The sequence below is a fragment of the Strigops habroptila genome, chromosome Z (genome assembly GCF_004027225.2).
Source record: "Strigops habroptila isolate Jane chromosome Z, bStrHab1.2.pri, whole genome shotgun sequence".
Lineage (NCBI taxonomy): Eukaryota > Metazoa > Chordata > Aves > Psittaciformes > Psittacidae > Strigops > Strigops habroptila.
Window position 1 is genome coordinate 45003663 of NC_044302.2, and position 20691 is coordinate 45024353.

Sequence of the window (20691 nt, forward strand, 5' to 3'; positions counted from 1 at the left end):
ACAGCCCTTCCCTCATCAGCCAGCCTGGGCTCCTTATTGTAGAAGCAGACCAGGTTGGTGAAGCAGGACCTGTCCTTCATGAACCCATGCTGACTGGGCCTGATCCTGAGGTTAACCACGTGGCAGTTCGTATTCTGAAGAGCAAGAGAAGCACTGAAGTTCACATTGTATTGTTAGTGTTGAGTGTTTTTTTGCTGGGGATGTATTGAGTGCTCCTCTGAAGTTAGGAAGCTATATTAAAAATGACTAGTCGATTCTTCTGTATTTCAGAATTTTGGCTTGGTTGGGAGGGAGGTAGCAGAATTCTTGTCACTCTCTTGTGCTGATATCAGCTCTGATGTGAGGGCCAGGACATTTAGGACTGAATTCCCACTGTCTGCAGGCTCAGAAGAGATCATTGTTATTCAGTCATGCCAGGTTGAAGATACTGCAATTTCTTCTATGATGTATATTGCACTTCTCATTAATTCTGAGAGACCTGCTACTTTAAAAACCAGGGTAAACAGAGTCATGTATTGGATTAGATCTTTGCTGTGAATAAATTTAGTTCCCAGCAAGTGTAAAAAATGAGCAAGGCCAAAACCCCTCAGAGCAGAAAATGTCACAGTGATTGCTAATACATTACTGTGCAGAGAAATGCCTAATAAAACCCCTATTAGGATGTCATACCTGCTTACTACTGAATTCTCGAGAAAGTTTATTTGATATGCCTAAGCTAATTATCAAAGTCTTGGTGATAAGAAGCAGCTCACTGGGCCTGAATGTGTCAAAACAGAATGACTAAATTGCGGGAAATCATGGGCTTCTGCTTTGAATAATTAACTTGACTCTTTGTAGAAAGCACACACCTTGGAAACTAATTTTCTTTTTGCACAAAGCAATTTGTCCTTGTGTTACCTTTGAAAAGTAAACTGTTTAACTGTGAGGCTATTCTCATCTCCATTCTATTAATCTCTGAGCTTTCGTCCTTATTTTCCTCTTGTTACTTTTTGCATTGCTGCTCTTGCACTGACAAAGCTCTGTTCTTGCTAAACACTGAAATGTGAGATTGTGTCATTTCCCACCAAGTGGAACAGGTGTATCCTTTCTGCACTAGTTTTGTGGCACAGGGCCTTTTTTCCCTCCATGATGCTGATTATATTCAAAGAACAACTTTGCACTGGACCAGTAACTTTGCACTGGACCAGCTGCTGGTATGCACAGGGAGTACAGCTGACTTGGCAGGAGGAAGCTGTGATAGAGGCTCCTGCATTCCCTGGGTGAAAACCTGACTGTACTCAAGTTAATGTCAAACCCCCGCTGACTGCTGTGAGACTGCGATTGCATCGTTTGGATCACAAGTTTGTTTCTGTTCCTGGTAGTTTGCCCTTGCCAAGGATAATACTCTGTTTGCTATGTGATTGCTTGGCTGAAGGGAATGGTTTCCAGTCTGCTCCCTAGTGAACTCTTATGTCCAGATTTCAGAAATCACTATTGCATTTGGCAGTTTCAGCATAGAATTATGCTTGGAGGCCAAGCAGTGTTTTCATCTTTGGTTTTCCCTTCTTAGAATTGAAGAATAATAAGCCTGCCAATGACAAATTCTAGTACTCAGCCTCTGCATTTACAGGTCACTCATATCATGCTCTGGGGAAACAAGAAGGACTGCACAGTGTTTTGACTGCTTGCAACCTCATTGCCTGTGGCTGTGTGACCATGACTTGTAGCCCATGGCTCTTTGGTCTCTTGGTTTCCTTAGATGTGGAAGAGCCTGTATTTTGAGTAGAACTGACTGATTCAAATGCAGGAAAAGAACATTTTTTGCAGGTGAGGATTTATCTCTTCCAGTCAGAACAATCATGCATCCTTACAGAAAGAAATGCTGGTGTGTTACAGCCTTTTGCTTAGATTGTTTTCGGGAATCACAGAGTACCTCAGTGTATTCTGAGCTGTCTGTAGTGGGAGATTACCATAGCACTATTCCTCTGCTCTATCATTTTGGAAGACACATTTTTCCTTAACTCCTGATGGAATACATTATGAACACCAGCTAATCAGTCTCTGATGCCAGCACTGTGCTTCTAGAAAATGCTAGATGTGCCAGTCATTCCAAACGCTTCCTCAGCTCCCTGGTTCCCTCGTACGCTGTGAAATTCAAGAGGCATCCTTCTTTGCCACCTTAGTAACGATACTTTCAAGATAATGAGCATGGCCCTCCACAGCCTTTCTTTAAGATTTTCATAAAGATTCTCAGCTCTAGCTTTGATTAAAAAGAGACAAGGGAAATGTAAAGCTATCTTTAAGGCCCTTTATTTGGTCTGTTCTGGACCTCACCTGTAATTATTGTGATTCAAAATTTTCTCAAATTACATTAAACTATGGGAAAAGTGAGTGTTTACTGTAGCTAAGGTTAAGATGGAGTCTGGATTGCCTGTACCAGAACTCATACAGTAGATATAACTATCACATTACGTTCTGTAGCAGGTCCCCCAAACTTGCAAGCAACCAGGGAAAACCCCTAGGTGTAGTTTGGTCCACAGAAAAACCTGCTTTGTAAGAAAAGATATGCTTCTAACAAGGTGTGGCTAAAGGACACTGTTAATACAACACAAACATCAATCACCACCCTCAGCGTGAGCAGGGAATTTGTCCATTGCTCAAAATGTCCCTCTCAAAACTATTGTTTCCACACTGCTACAGGCTGTAAAGACTGAAGCCCATCTTCTTTTCTTATGCTGCTTTTAGAACCACTATTAACAGTTGCTGTGGATAATGAATCTAGGTAAATCATGTTCCTTTCAGATCTTGAGGCTGCTTCTCTGAAATCTTGACTGGGCTGCGTGTGGTCTGACAGTTTATCATTATAATTCTGTCTTACTACTTAGGAAGGTTTACAAGAAAGTAAAAAATATTTCTTTCTATGGGGGAAAATGATGAAATTTGCAAAATATTCAGCAGTTGTGACACAAGTTATCTGTGAAAAACATTGCATGACCTTCAGGGACCATTACTAAAATAAGCAGGAACAGCATCTTTTGCCTTGTTCTGTGTTGCTTTGGATGTGAAACGAAGCTCAGTTTTTCAAAACACACGGGATTTATCCATGCATCTGACTCATTTAATGGAAATCTCTTTTCTCACACCAAGCTGTAGAAAACGAATGCATTCAAGGAAACTATATCTTGAAGAGCTCTGTTCTTCTTACAGTCCTCTCCTTAGTCATAGATCAATGGTGCTGGGAGAGTACACCAGTAAGGCAACAGTGCTATGCTCGCCCTGATAAAAATTTTTTACCTTGTCTGCAGCTGCTGGAACAAGTCAGCAAAAATAATAATCCAAATTCATTGTTTGCATGATCATAGAATCATGGAACAGTTTGGGTTGGAAGGGACCTTTAAGATCATCTAGTTCTGACCCTCCTGCCATGGGCAGGGACACCTTCCATTAGACCAGGTTGCTCGAAGCCCCATCCAACCTGGCCTGGAACACTTCCAGAATGGGGCATCCACAACTACTCTGGTCAACCTGCGCCAGTGCCTCACCACCCTCATAGTGAAGACCTTCTTCCTTATATCTAAGTTAAATCTCCCCTCTTTCAGTTTAAAACCATTCCCACTTTTCCTGTCACTATGTGCCCTTGTAAAAGGTCCCTCTCCAGATTTCTTGTTGGCCCCCACTGGGTTCCTCTAAGGTCTCCCTGGAGTCTTCTCTTCTCCAGGCTGAACAAGCCCAGCTCAGCCTGCCAGCCAACTCGCTCAGCCTGTTAAGATGTGGTATTGGATAATGTTTATGCCACGTGTGCTGTGCAAAACCAAACTTTCGAAAACAGTGTTCTAAATAAGAACAGAGCAATCACATATAAAAATTTCACACCATTGAAGCTGCTGAGCACTTGTTTGGTGGTGCTGGTGTTACTTATTCAAATCAATCAAAAACTTCTTTTTCCATGGAACAAAATCATTCTTCATTTTTATATCATTTCCTGTTTATGAAATAAATATAAGAGTAGCTTCAAAGATGAACTGAGATTTTTCAACAGATGTATCAAAAACTTTATTCCAGGCTTTTTCAAAGACATATATTTTCTTCATTGCTTAGTAGTTGTTGAATATTTGTGTGTGGCTTTTTTCCCCTTTTGAGAAATATTTCAATAGAAAAAAATACCTTATTTTAATGGTGAATGTCTCATAAATTACTTTATAGCAGAAGCAGTTATGATCAAACAGCTGAAATAAATTTCGTTTCTGATGTCAGCTTTATTGTGGCCAGCTTCTAGACAAGCCTTGTTTTTGCGTGAATACAACAGTCCTTTTTTTGTTTAAATGGGATAAAATTGTCATGTTTTAAGATTCTCTAGTCAGCAGTAAGTTTCAAATAAAACAGTATTGTCATAATTAGACTTAAATTTGTGCTTAATAGAAACTCCTTCTTAGCTTTATTTACAAGTAGTAAATTTAAATAAATAAACTTCTGGGTATCTTGCTTAATTGATCCCTTATTTTTATTATGAGTTTTTAAATGGGCTTTTCAACACAGTGTGGTGAATAGGGGCACTTTCAGAACTATATGAATTTTACTCATTTCGGGGAAAAAAATGTATTTGTAGGCTTTTTTATTAACAGTCTGACTCTGGATCTAACCCCAGTGTGTCTTTGCTCTCCTTTTCTGCTGGATAGGCCAAAAAGACCAATTTGAATAAAGTGTAGGAGGGAGAGAGATTGACAATATAAAGTTTATTGTGTAAATTAACACTGAAGAAAGCAACATGAGGAAAACCAGTATCTGTCTTCTTTTGACTCTTGGTGGAGAAAACTCATGCATGCTCCCTACGGGATTTACAGGGCCTTTTGCTCTCACCAGGCATGTCCTGGCAGGCAGGTGCCAGGTGTTTCTGAATTCCCCCATACAAGTGGTAGGTGTTAAGGGTGAACATCCTCAATACACACTGGGCACTGAACTATAGTATTTGCTGGAATAACCCAGTCTCAGGCTGCTGTTGGTGAAGCTCTTTGAGTTCAGTTCTTCACAGGACCATTCCCCCTCCTGCTGGGTGTGAATTTAGGACATTACATGTGTTGGGTACTTCCCCATCAGTGAACTGCATTGTGCTAAGTGAGCCGTCAAGGCATCAGTTGGCCATGATTTGCTGGGCATGATATGTTGGGCATGGCATGATACGTTGGGATGGGCAGAGGATGTCTCTGGCTTCATGTGCTTGAGATGAGGAATTGCTTCTGCTCAGAAGCAGTAGGTGGAAAGACCCTCAGTCCAGCTTGCCTGTCAGCCACAGGATGATGGAATTGAATTTAGCACTACAACTTGTGCTAAGAGCACACTAGTGAGTAAATAGTTAAAGAATACAGGTTCATCTTCTCTGTCATCTACCTGCATTTGGGTGGATGACATGAAGTAGAACACTGTGCTGCAGAGGGGCATTAAGTGCTTGAAAGGATGTTGTAGAAGTTAAACGTTTTTTTTTCCAGAGGATCCATTCCTTATGGTAAAATGGTAGTGGGCAAACTTTTTTGAAGAGTTTTACTTTGGCTGCATGACAAAACACTCAAAAGACAATAGACTTGTTAATATGTTTTTTATATTCCTGTGTAAATAATTTATCTAAAACTCACAAAGTATAATGCTTAAGGACTTGTCAGCCGATGATTTAAAGGACATAAGAAATAATACAAGGAGAAAGATGAAGGATGTAATTGTGGCAGATGATTGATTACAATGCCATTCTCCCACCCAGGTTTTTACTGCAAGAGTATAAATTATGAAGCAGAAGAGCAGAGACAGGGGAAGTTTGTGGACACTATTAGTGGAATGACTCCAGGTGGGACATCATAATACTATTCTATCTAAGTCTCTTTCCTTTATATGAAAACATATGCAGAAATCAAACAGGAAGATAAATGACATGATCTTAATTTGTATAGTGCTTTTCCACTTTTCTGCTATGTGTAGTTGGGCTATTATGCACTTTTGTGGTATTCTCCCATTCAGGGAAAACACATCAAAATAATCTGCACATGACAACAAAGAATTTCGTGTGATGGATGTTGCCAAATTTTGCGTTGCCTCCGTGGGCGTCTGTGAAGCAGACCCTATATATAAAATTTTAGCAAATATCTATGGCCTAGTTTAGTTAGGCAGAAGTGACTGGAAGAGGAATTTCTGAAATTCCACTGTAACAAATGAGGAAAAGAAGAGCTAAGAGAGAAAGTTTTTAATATCCTTTGAAAAAATGCAAAGAATAGAGGAATTGCCTGAGAGCTAGAATATTTGTTACCAACTGTGCATTACACCTTTGCTATACATGAAAAATTAAGGATGGTTTGAGTGGTTACTTATGTCTCTAAGTAAAACTTGATTTTCCCCTGTCTTACATTGTCAAATATAGCAATACACACTAGTACAGTTTTCAGATTTCTACTCTATCTTGGCTTGGGTGCATTTTTACGTTTGCTTTGTGCTAGCAGGCATGATTAGTTAAGTGATTATTCAAATGAGAAGATCATAGTGAATAAAAACTTACATAACTTGAACATAGAAGATGACCCAGAAATTACCAGCCAAAACTGTTTGGTAAATTATGGCAGCTCTCTGAGGACAAATGTTATGAAACTGAGATGATTAAATGTTTTTGCAAATCTTTTTTCCTGGTGGCAGTGGCAAAAAAACCCAAACAAAAACCCAAACAAACAAAAAAACCCAACCCAAATCTGTGGGATTTTTATTTATTTATTTATTTATTTTCTCCTTTCCCTTTCTGTTTATCTACTAGTAATAACTCAAAGGATGAGGTGTTGAAATGGAAACATTTCTGAACTGCCTGGTTTTCATTGTGTTTTGTGTTTTTGTTTGTTTCCTTGTTTTTTTGTTTTGTTTAAAAAGAAGAAAACCCTGAAATGTTTTTCCTAAATTGAACTTTTCTAGAACAGAAATCTGGTTCACAAAAAGCATTTCCATGCCAGGAAAAGAAAAACGCAGCCTCTAATATATTTTGTCCAGCTCTATCAGCTGTATGGCTCTGGGACTTTTCCACTGGGATGATGCCAGGCTGAGTGCTCTGCTTCTCAGCAGATGCTGTGCGTGCCCTCCATAGCTCAAGATACCTGATCTAAATCTATAATCTTGAGTTTTTGCTCCAAACATCAACACAGTGAAACCTACTGTTTCCCTTGTGTAAATGAATTTCTGCCAATTTCAACAGAAAGTCGTGAATTGTTCTATAAAGACAAAGCCAGAGGTACTTCAGAAGATGTTTTTACCTTTTGAAGGATCAAGGCTTTGTAGGAACTCCATGTTTGTGACAAGATCCAAAGTCCCATGAGTTTTGTACAGTTACTGGTTATGCTGCAAATACCTTTAAATGCCTCCAGATTGCAAGCATTTTCAGGCTTTTTAGTATTCTGCCCCTATACCACCAAAATAACTAGACCTAATCTAGTGTGCCATATGGAGCACAGGCTGCCTCATCAGAGGGAAGGTGGATTTAGGTTGAAGACAGTGTGAAGGAAGCTTATAGACGTGCTTCTAGGTTGTAAGGGCTTTTGCTATGAAGAGAGGTTATAAAAGGATTTTTTTTAATGACTTGACAGGGCAGCACCCTCCAGTAGAGTCAGCAGTGCTTGAATATTGCTGGGGATGAGAAAGGGCTGATATACGTGAGGGTGAAACATAGCAAATGACATAATTTAGGAAGCTGGAAATAAGATACAGAATCAGCAGGAAATGGTTCATGTATTGTGGCCATTGTACAGCAAGTGAGCTATCTGAACAAATCAGGTCAGGTGAAGATCTACCTACAGCAGTGAGATCAACATGGAGCTTCATCTTTGTGTTGGATTTATGTGGCAAGGTTTTGGTAGAGAGGGGGCTAAAAGGTGGCTTCTGTGAGAAAGCTGCCAGAAGCTTCCCCCATGTCTGATAGAGCCAATGCCAGCCAGCGCCGAGATGGACCAGCTGCTGGCCAAGGAAGAGCCCCTCAGGGATGGAGGGAGCACCTCTGGGATAACAAAGTTAAGAAAGGGGGAAAAGACCCCTGTGCAACTGCTGTTGCAGAAAGGAGTGAGAACACGTGAATAAAAGCACCAATAATTTCATTAACCAAAAAAGAGAAGGAAAGTAAAAATGAGGAAAAAAATCAAACACTGTCATAGCAGTTGTGCTATTTTTTTCAGCTTTTATAAAAAATAACCCTAGGACGTAAGGGTTGGTGTCAGATTAGACTGCTGAGAATACCTACTTGTTCTTTTTTTTTTAAATTTCTGGGTATAAATGCTTATAATGAAGGCTATCTTTGGCTGTCAAATAATGTTGGTTTGAGTTGCAAAATAGATAGAATAATAAAATTGTAGAATAGCTTAGGTTGGAAAAGACCATTAAGATCATCAAGTCCAACCATTAACCTAGCACTGCCAAGTCCACCACTAAAGCATGTTGCTAAGTGACACATCTACACATCTTTTAAATACCCCCAGGGATGGTGACTCCACCACTTCCCTTGGTAGCCTGTTCCAGTTCTTGATTACTCTTTCAGTAAAGAAATTTTTCCATATATCCAGACCATTTCCTCACATTCTACCACTTGTTACTTGGGGGAAGAGACCAACACCCACCTCACTACAACTTCCTTTCAGATAGCTGTAGAAAGTGATGAGGTCTCAAGATGTTAAAAGAGAAGGAAATTTGGTGTAGTGGTATAATTTTCATGAACTCGGTGTTTTTTAGGTAAAAAATGTCAATAGCAGGGTAATTTGAGAAGGAACTAGCCTAATCTTTGCAGAAATTGAAATATAAATGTGCAGTACCGCATGCTGCTTTCTGACTGTACTTCAGCAACCTTGATCCACTTGGAGGGTGCAGTCTATGCCACCTTCCATGTCACTGACAAAGATGTTAAACAGCACTAGTCTCAGTGCTGACCCCTGAGGAACATCACTTGTCACTGGTCTCCCCTTGGGCATTGAGCTGTTGACAACAACTTTCTGAGTGCAGCCATCTAGCCAATTCCATATTGCCATGGAGTGGTCCACCCATCAAATCCATACCTCTCCTGTTTAGAGACAAGGATGTTGTGTGAGACAGTGTCAAATGCCTTGCATAAGTCCAGGCAGATGAATTCAGTTGCTCTTCTCTCATCCACCAACACTGTGGTCCTATCACAGGCCACCAAATTTGTCTGGTGCAGTTTGCCCGTAGTGAGGCCATCTGGTTCTTCATCACGTTCTGTGGTGATTATGTTTTTGTCTCTCTTTGGACTAGAAAACTACATATCTGTGTGACTTGGGCTGGCTCATGGCCATAAATAATAAGACACTACAAAAATTACATCAAATGTCTAGAGGTAACTCCGGTTAGACGTGGTGTCCTTCTATTGAAACCTTAAAGCAACATAGAAGTTGTCATGAATATGGAAATGCATATATGTTTTACAATTGTTTGCATTAATACAATATTCTAATCTTTGAAACTATTTTGGGTGTCTCTGAAAAAGAAAGGTGTGGGGGTTTTGGTTTGTTTGGGGTTTTTTTTAATATTTCTCCCTATCAAACAGTTAAATTCCAACCTCTTTCTCTGACCTTTTCTCATTGAAGTATATTGAACCAGTTGCAGTCTGGTGACACAAGATGTAATAAATTTCAGGATTGCAGCCAGCCTGAAAACACATCCTTCCCTCTTTCCCTCTTTCTTTTTTATAGGAAGTTTTATCTTCAGTGACCTGAATGAATTTCTCCTTTAGAAGCAACGTTAATTTTATATTCTGTAGATAACTTTTCTGTGTGCATGCCAGTGTTTGTGCACTCACATGCATACTGCATTCAAAAGTCACCTCTCTTTTGCTTATGATTCTTTCCCAATCATACTTGTGAAGAGGATAAAAAAGATTTCTAGATTAAAATACAGTTATTACCTTTTGATGTAATGGCACAGATTAAAAACACTTGAATATAGCTGAGTGGCAATAGACACAGTTGGAAAAACTTCATCACTCTTGTGCTATCTTTAAGGGTAATGATTAATGTACCACTGCAGGATGATACATATGCCCATAGATTACTGTTTAAATTGTTGTGCCTGCTTTATGACTTATTGTTTGCCAGAGATCTCTGAACATTTCATTTAAGGATCAGAGAAGAATTAAAGCGTTTTCTTTTTTTTCCCATCAAGGCTTAGAAAATAAGAAATGAAATTAAAAGGAATGGGACGGGGGAGACAGATGGCTCATTCTGGCCTATAATTAAGCACCTGGAATCAAATCATTTTCCACTGAAGCTTACAGAGACTTGAACACCCAACTGCTGGAAAACAGATTCAAGGAAAAGATAAATATATTTACTGCATGTAGTGCTATGTCTGGACATAGGGCTATATGTTGTTAGATTTGCTGGCATGTTTTCAAATGGATCTTCTCATACAACAGAGGTCATACTGACACAAACAGAAGGAATAAAATGTATATGCCGTAGGGTTTTTTAATACTAATTTTCTGGCCTTTATTACTGTGACAGTGGAGTCCACTGATGACTGAAGCCCACTTCCTTGGGGAATGCAGGTCTCTTCTCCAGGAATCTGCTTGTAGAGCAAACCAGCTGGAATAATGCAGCTCCTCTGGGAAGGAAGGAATTTTGAACTTTGAGATTTTCAGTCTGCTTTGGTGAAACTGGCTAGTAATCCTGTCCTAGCAGTGACAGGAAGATTCAGAGATGTTTTGTACTCTTACTTTTTTTCTGCGGTGTTTTCCTCCGGTTGAGCTTTCTTCTTTTATTGTAGGACATAGAATGGAAGTAAAGGGACAACCTGTGAAGCTGAGGGCTTTAAGAAAAAAAGTTGCAAAACCTGTAAAGAGACTGGCTTGAAAATTATGTCTCTTTTTTTAATTGATATTTTACTGGAAGTATTTCTAGTGTTTACTGGGAGAACTGAACTGTAAGTCACTGGCACTATATGTCCCAGAAGAATCAGGTTTCGCAGCTTCAGAAAGTTTAAGTCACCGTGTAGCTGCCCATTAATGCTCAAATTATAGCAACTATTACTGCCATATTTACTACAGAGGAAGTGTTCCAGACTGGCCAGGGCAAATATTCATGATTATCTTCCCTGAGGGCTCTGTGCTAAGATTTAACTGGGTCCCTGAATCATGTCAGCAAAGTGGTGGTTCAGAGTGCAGAACTCTGAGTTGTCTGCTGGACTATCTTGGGTCAGATGGCCCAATCCAGCTGCATGTAATTTATTTTAAATTCACAAGGCAAATTACTGGTTGAAATAAATCACTGTGGCTACACTGACTTCAAATAGGTTAGGAGAGCTGACACAGGTGGCTTTCATTCATAGGGGCTGTAGAAGCCACATGAAGAAGTACCACTTCTCTCTGCCACCCAGGATTATTTAAAAATTGTTTTGGTATAGAACAGAAAAAAAAAAAAAGAGACTTTTATACCTTAGTTTTAAAAAGTTGCTTCTTATGAAGAACATAAAATTTTAAATGTATATTGTCATACAACATTTGCCTTGTGCAGGAAAGGTGAAGTTATGTATCCACAATATTTTGTTTATTATAGTCCTTCAGCATTAAGGTATGACATCGTATATATGACTCTTGTGAAACCAGTGCTGAGTCTGTGAAAAGTGACAATGTATTTCTGCTATAAACTGTATGATTATGTTGAAGGCATATTGGGTGGGAAATTTTTCACTGAGAAGAAGCAGTAATTTTAATTTCCAAAATCAGGTGTTTGTTACTTGAGTAAGTGTCAGGTTTTGTTTTTGACTAAAAGCTTTTCCTTTTTTTTTTTTTTGTTTTGTTTTTCCTGTCCTTTGACTTTTCCTCCTTGATTCACCTTGTCAGTTAGTTCCCAGTGTGGCTGATACAGAAAAAAATAAGTGGCTGTACCGATAAATATTTCTTTTGCTTTCCCTTTCCTATTAGAATTTAATTTTCAACTTTTCCTGAAATTTCAACTGGCAGTTTAAGCAGGAGAGTGTACATACAGGTGGGTACGCACATGCAAGCACACAGACGGGTACATGCACACACACGTGTACAAACACAAACAAATGGGCTCTCATAAATGAGAGAGAAAAACTGGCTTAACTTTGCAGATGTAAGTGTGTAGATCATTGGATGTGCAGATCATAGAAGAAAGCCATTCTGCTTAGCTCTAATTCCAGCAGGATCATTTACGTTTTGAAGGATAGGAAGAATAAATTGAAGATCAAAATCATCAGCCTTATTTGGCTTCATCCAAGATTTATGGCAGCTGCTTTCAAGGGCAGCTAAGACCAGCCGCAGAATTCATATCCATATCACTTTCTTTCTTCTCTTTCAATATTTTATAAATGTTAGAGGCAAAGCCAACCTCTGGAGACTTTAAAATTAAACATTCTTTTCCCTTCGGGTATTCCTGAAACTTCAGTAAGATCTTCTGTGTTTAGCAGCTTCCCTGATATCATCCCTCTATGGTTCTTACTTTTTTTCTGTAGTCTTAAAGTTTTACACATATTTTCTTGTCTGTTTACCAAACATGATTATGGTGCTTGGATTTTTCCATTGTTTCATATTGGAAAACGTTACAGTTTTGTTTAGATTGTTAATGATACAGTATCCATTGCTATTGGCTTTTGACTCAAATTCATTTTTTAAACAAACATTTCAGTCAGATCTGCTAGATAGATAACATAGCCAGCTTAAATATAGACATGAAAGACTGAAATACCCCAATTATTCTCTGGATGCATAAGAAAGAAAATGCTTTTTCTGTGGTGTCTCCGTACATAAATAAGATTCTTTGCTTTCTTTTAGATCCTTTGATTAAATTTGACAGCAAGAAATATGTCTCCCGTTCATATGATAAAGGAGGACAATACATGTGAGACTGATACAGTGACTCTCAAATTATCCTGAAGATCAGGAACAGTGTGTAAGAATTGATAAAGCAAATTCATTCTGCTTGTAAGTTGCTCCAAACTTTTTTGTTTATTTGTAGCAGTTTCTCCGAAATTCCAAGGTTAGGCAACTTCATAGAATAATGTTTATTAAACTGTTCAGCACCATACTCAGAATGACAAGAGGTTTATGTACATAGTAATGCTTGGGAGATCTTGGAATTAGTTGAGTGAAACATGCTGATCAGAACCCCTAGTCATTCCATCAGCCTCCTTGAGCTGCATGAGAGAAATATGTTATGTACAATCGAAGAAGAATAAAAGTATGGGATAACTCAGCCTTCAGCCTCACATTCATTGTCTTAGCTTCTGATGCCCATCTGTTGTAATCCAAGTTTAGAAATGTCTTTCACTGCTTTGCTCAATGACAGAAAGCTTTCCCAGCTGGCATAAGCCAACAGGAGGAGCTACTTTCTCTACGGTGACAAAAAACCTAAGGTGAACTTTTGAATCCCTGGAAGGGGTTGGAACTATTTTTATGTTGACAATGCATGGTCTATTGTACTAGTAGTCATCATCGTTCTTGTAAGAATGGATGGTGTTTGGTTTTTCTGAGTTGGCTGTGTCAGGCAAGATATTAAGATAAAAAGTTAATTAAGTTCAAGGTAAAACAAAGAGACAGACTAGAAATACAGTATGTGGCTAAGGAAAATCTACATTAGTAGGACGTTAGGGCAGCCAATTAAATGACTTCATAATATCTACAATATATTCCTAACAGATGTTACAATAATAACTGTAATTTTAACATTGCCAGTTATACCCATTGCCTTACTGAGAATAAGCATTCTTCAAGATATATAGCTTGCCAACCCTATTTAAGTAGGTCTTTTCAGAACTGTTAGTGCTTGGTGTGTTCCCCACAGATTCCCTAGATCTCAGAACACTAATGGATTGTCACAGAGAAACTTTTTTTTCTTTTCATTATCCTGTAGAGATTTGTCTGGTAACCCTTTGGGACACACATGGGAACAACTTTTCTACATTATTTAAAACATCTTGACACACAGCTTTAACTCCCAATTCATATGATATAACCTGTGGGACACACACAGAGAGGTCAGTCCTTTCAAGAGAATCTGTTAGACCTATTTTTAGATTTGCCACCTCAAATAAGTAAAATTACTTAGGATTCTGGAAATGCTATTTAAACAAACCAGATTAAGCAGAAAGAAAACAGAATTTTTTAGTTTTAAATTGGTTGTCTATCTTAGATTTTGTGAAGTCCACAAAAACAGGTGAATGGAAATGAACAGAAAAATTCCAACCATGATCATATCTAGTTTGCTACTTAAAATGCTCTGTCACTATGTGTAGTTGTGTTAGGAAGCTGGGAGAAGCTTCATGCATTAATGGATAATTATTTTGCTTCTTCTGTCTTCAGAGACTGTACATGTGAGAAGTGTGTCTGGTGTGTGGGTGATACAGACACTAGAAGGAAAGTATGGAAAAGCTGGGAATGGTAGCTTAATGTTGTGGTCCAATCAGAAAAAAGAAAACCATATTAAAAAATTGCAGATAGTGGAAGGCACAGAGTACCCAAGACTCTCAAGTACTGAAGCCATGGAAGACATTTGCTCAGATATTCTTGTCTTCTACTGATACGGTTTTACAAACTATTCTGAATGTTTTGGAGCTTTATAACAGTTTATAAGGATTGCTCTCAAAGTCATTGTCTAGTCTTAGAATGCAGAGAACATAGTTGCACTTCAGTTTCTTTACCAAGCCACTCATATACATCAGGTTTCAAGAATAAACAGGGAAAAGGGAGATATAAATAGAGGGATGAATAGGTGATATTATGGAGGGAATACACTGTCAAGAGCAGAATAACAGGAAAGAAGTGGAAAGAACTAGGAGAAGAAAATGCAAGTAGGGGAGAAAAGTTAATTCACAGTTATTCTACCAGAACCAGATCTCAGCAGAACCATTAAAAACATGTGATTAGAAAAATCCTGCTCTTCCATCCCAACCTTGCCTTGTTTCGATAAGAAATAGCTATCTGACAAAACATACTCAAGCTTTTGTTTCCTTTACTAAGAGGTGTTAACAGAGACCTTGTTTTGTGCTTGTTGAAAAGTGAAATTTTTTGTTGATGGTAGCTGCAGAGCCAAACACTCAAGGACCAAACAGTTTTGAAAAACTGTACACTGAAGAAATTACAAGGTACAAAAGATACCATGTTCAGATGTCATGTTCAGATTTTGAATCTGTTGATTTTGATGATGCAGATTAGTTCTCAGCTCTTCCTTCTGAGGAAAGAGATGAGGTAGTTAAACTTCATTTTTGACCACCATGCAGTAGTTGCTGAAGAAGAAGGTCCCTTAATACTTACAAATTGGACAGCTATCTGAAAATATATCTAGTTCCTGCTGATAGTCTGCTGTGCAAGAAAAATTGCCTAATATGCAAAAGACAATCAGTGTAGTAAGATTCTCTGACCATGGTAAAATGCTGACTAATTCTTGCTGTGTTGGCTTCTTCAGACACTATATGGGCCACTCTATCCTATGGTTTGGCAAGTTGGATAGAGGGCAGAATGAATTCCTCTCAATTTTCAAACATAACAGGCAAATTGAAAATCCTTTAAATCTTTGGTTACCTAATATGCCACACCCAGAACAGGTTTATTTTTCAGGGAGCGCTGAACACGTGCACTCAGGCATTTCTTGCTGTGATTCAAATTTCTGTGGATGAACTGTAGGTATTAATTTGGAAAATAATCCCCTTACAATATTGTCTGGCATGCTGCGAAAAGTGTATAAATGATGCTTTTTATAAAAAGGGTTAAATGCCCACAGTGATCAAGACAGGAACAATCCACTGAGTTGTAAAGAGAACTGGTAAAAATAAAATTATTGAGAAAAGATGATTTTACGTAAGGGTACCTGCCTCAAGTCTCCAAAGCAAGTATAAAGGCTATATTAGGGAATTCCTCATTAGAGGGACTCCACAGAGGGATGGAGATGGGACATATCTTTCCAAGATCTGTTTGGATGTGAAATGCTCAACGCAGCAGTACAGTCACTGATTGGTTTCAGTGAGCCACGTTTCAAGAATTAATTGCAGGAATTTTTTACAACATAACTTGAGGTGGTGAATGTGGTGGGGGGAAAAAAAAAGTCATTAGCCATTTGTAGAGATTTCCACTGAGGAAAAAAGAGGTCAGGTTTATTGAGGGGAAAAAAAAAAAAAAAATCAATATTGATCATCTACTTTGCCTTTGAATCCAGTCCTGTATTGTCTACCATTCTAGCAGCATAGCAGATTAAGAGAACGGGAATTTAAAATGAGGGAGTAACTACAGCATATTTTTTGTAACAGTCAAAGGTTCCACTAAAAAAGAACTAGAAACTTTGGCATATTTTTGTATTCAGCTGCACAGCATTATTAAAACATACAAATGATTTCATCACATAAATATTTCCTTACCACTTTCAAACTGTGGTGTCTGTGAATTCCAGTTTTGCTGATATGTAACTCAGCTGATGATTCGTACTATATTGTTGTAAACATAAACTGTAATAAAAGAATTCTGGACATTTGTAAGAGAAGCTTATTCTATGAATAAAGACTATATCTCACTTTTTCAAGTAAAAAATGGATTATGACTTCTCTTTGATAAACTCAAAAGTGGTTAATAGTTTGATATCACACAAAGAACTAAATTCTGGATGATCTATGCAGAAAACGTTAATCTTCTGTTATCACAAACACTCAACTAATTTGATTTAGAATCTAAGATGAAGCTTACAAAAATTTATTATGTTTGATAGGAGACCATTCATTTAGTACAGTTAACAATAAATGTATGGCTTTGAGGTATAAGCTCACCTACAATATATATGTATACTTTCCAGCAGAACAGAATCCCACTACAGATCTCCCTTTGCCCCTTTAGAAAGGCACTTCATTATCTGAAGAACGCAGTTTCCTTCAGTTTAAGGAACAGTATTTTATGCAGAATGTGTGGATGTCAAGCAAGGACAAAAAATTTACCTCATTAGCAATTTTCTCCTGACTCTTTCAGAAACTGTCCATGTTCTCTGAAAGTCCTTCTAGGCCTGTTAGGAAGATGTCTCATGCACATTTGTTATATTCCCTTGATTGCATTAGGTGCTCAGAAACCATCATGCCGGGTGCAGCACGAGATAGGCAGTCAACATAATAAACGAGATTGCACGGTAGTGGCATCTGCTACATTTAAGAGTCTGTCAGTGTTTCCACAAGCACTCTGTGGTGTATCCACTGACACACTGATGTGTCGTTGAAAAACACATCACTTCAGGGCATCAAAGTCGCCCTAGCCTATGCAATGAATACAGTGCACAGCCTAAGAAGCAGACAAAATCTTCACCTAGCAGCACTGTTGTGGGGTAAGCTCTCAGAGCTTGTGGTGGAATTTATTTTGTGGAGACATGATCTGTGATTGTACTCCTGAAAATATAAAAGCAATACATGCTTGCGATGCCAGACCGAGGTATGTTGTAGAAAGGTATGACTTTATAAACATGGATTTCTTTGCTCTCACCTAACAATGGATTTGCTAAGTTAATTTAAATGCAGAATTTCTAACTTTTTTTCACAAAAAGTAATCCAAAATAAGTCAATGCAAACAACTCTGCTGTTTCTTCACCATAATGTGACATTTAAATGTACTGAAGTCTAAAAGGAAGAGGTTAAGCAATGCCATATATACTGTGTTGTATTGAAAGGAGTAATCAAAATCTAGTAAAACTGAACTACACCACAAATAACCATAACTTGGTGACTTCAATGAAAGATTTGCATAAGTAAACATTTGAAGTACAGATTTCTCTTCCATGAATATACAATTAGAAAGCATTTTGATACCTATCTATGGTACCCAAAGGAAACATAAGGTGGTTGTTGTATAAAATACTTTAAAATAATATTTATTTATATATAGCTTAAATAATTATTTTAATAATTACGTTTGTATTTTTATATAGATATATTACTTCCTCCTTGATGTAAATGTGGGGACAGATATAACTGCGGTTGCTTAGTACTACTGTCAGAATTTGAAGTGAAACCAGTGTCTCTCAGTGCTCTAACCAAAAGGCTTAGCAGAGTGGACCTCACATTACAATTTGTATTTCTTCTACTATATTGCACTTTATTTGAATTATTAAACTGTACTTATCTCACCACAAGGGTTTTACTTTTTCTTACAATTCTCTTCCCCAACCCACTGTAAAGGTGAGTAAGCAGCAGCTCAGTGGTACTTAGTTGCCATCTGGAGTTAAACGGCGACAAGCTCTCTTGGACTCAGAGTGATGTATTTTGTGACTTTTTTTTTTTTTTTTAAGTGGCCTGTTGAAAACTGCCAGCATATAGCATACACAATCCAGAAGCAATAAAGGGCACACAGATAATGAGCTGCATGGGATATTACACTGGCAAAATAACACTGAGGAAAGAACACCAAAAAACAGTATACAGGATTTTTTCACAGTTTTCTGTCTTTCAAATAATGGCCAGTTTTGGAGGAAATTGTTTCTTTGATTGCCAAGTAATCAAGTTTCTCTTTGGAGAGATGAAAATACAGCTAGTAATTGCCCTTCTTTTCTCTAGGTGTTTGAATTCTGAATCTTTGCAGTAAAAAGGTAGCTTCTTTTCACTCTTTATCATCATTGTGGACTAGACATGTGAATCAGAGAGAAACTTCATACAGTAACTTTGTTCACAGAGATGGATGAGATCACAAGTTTGATTTTGTCATGCCAATGAATTCCAGTTCACATTTCTTTTGGGTGAAGTTGCCTTTTATTTTATTTTATTTTATTTTATTTTATTTTATTTTATTTTATTTTATTTTATATTTTATTTTATTTTATTAATTTTGTTTTTTATTTTTTAATGTTAAGCTGATCAAGCAGTTCAGGCAAAATTAACCCATATATATATGATAGATTTAGAGAGCCTTTCATTGCTTTGAACTCCGTTAATGTTTTTCTGTCACCACTATAGCAACATTTCTCAGTTTTCCTTTACTGCATTTGTATTTCTGTAGTACCAAGCAGAAAGAGAGGATACAGATTTCACTTGGTTGTGATTCAGGAAAACATTCAAACCTCAAGTTCCCTTTCCTGAAAGCTGGTGCATACAGGCCAGCGCCTTGTCTAGGACAAGCAGTAAGGTTAGGAGCATTTGATAATATTTTAATGTAAAGAATTAAGTTTGTCATTGTCACTAGACATGGAGTTATTGTGTTGCAATGGTAAGCTTCTTTGTTTTTTGTGTCTTCTGTGACATATATACCTGTACTATTGTAAAGCCATAATGGGCTGCAAAGTAAAAAATTAATAACCTGAGTTTTAAGTAAATTTTTTTTTTTAAATAACTCTTATAAAATCAAAATATTACCTGGACGATGCTTGCTTAGTTTTCTGTCACTTTCTGGTATTCTTTGAACATCATTAATCTGGATGTATAAGTCTTTGAATCAAAACTGGTGAGTACACATGTGAATGGCAAAAGGATTGTGCTGTGCCAGAGTAATTTGAGCAACGTACTTCACAATCACTTAACTTCACAACAGAGGTTAGAAAATAACAGTTAAATCCATTTTGTATGTTGAGGAGCTCGGGTGCAGGTTAAAGGTCACTTTTTTTCTCATAGTAAGAGTTTATTCAAGAACCCACTCTTACTCTTCTAACTCCTACTATTAAGCTCTGACAGTTCCATCCTCTTCACTTTTATCTGGTGAGCACACATTTGTCAATCACTCTTTTTTTCCCCTTTTCTCCTTCTTAACCTTTCCAAAGTGCTGATCCCAGGATAGCTATACTCATTTATATGCCAGCAACTTAAATGGGAAACAAAGCCGTCTTATAAAACTGTATGCTGTCCCCAACCCAACATAGCATGTAAGCAGGCACTTAAATTTAATCAAGTGCTTGGACATACTTTGGGAATTTAATGTGTCAACTGATAAGCACACAGAATTCCTACTTACATAGCTAAGTACAACTTTCCTTTTCCAGTGAGCAATTTCTTCTTGAAGATGCTAATCTGAGGCTGATGACGACATCCAAACATAAACATTTGGATATAGGACTAAAATCTTGTTTATAAAATGGCTTTCAAGGTAATAAAAATATGCAGTTTGTGAGATTATAACTTTAAAATACTCTTATTGTTGCAGATTTTATTACTCTGGAGCTTCTAAGCATTGAACAGTGATGTGGTGGGATATCCTTTGCTGGCCACCAGATACCCACCCTGCTGCTCTCTATCACTTCCACTCACCAGGACAAGGGAAGAAAATACAAAGAAAAATATGTACAGGGAGATCACTTGCCAATTATGTTAATGGGAAAAACAAGCTTGACTTGGGAAAATCAGTTTACTTTATTGCCAATTAAATGGACTGGGATAATGAGAAATAAGAATGACCTTAAAAAAATTTCACCCCACCCTCTTCCTTCTTCCCAGGTTTAAATTCACTCCCATTTTTCTCTTCCTCCTCCCACCCAGCAGCTAAGAGGACAGGGAATGGGGGTTGTGGTCGGTTCACCACATGTTTCTGCCGCTCCTTCCTCCTCCTCGGAGGACTCCTCACACTCTTCCCCTGCTCTTGTGTGGGGTCCCTCCCGCGGGAGACAGTCCTCCATGAACTTCTCCAATGTGAGTCCTTCCCACGGGCTGCAGTTCTTCATGAACTGCTCCAGTGTGGGTCCCATCCATGAGGTGCATCCTTCAGGAACAGACTGCACCAGTGTGGATCCACTGCAGGGT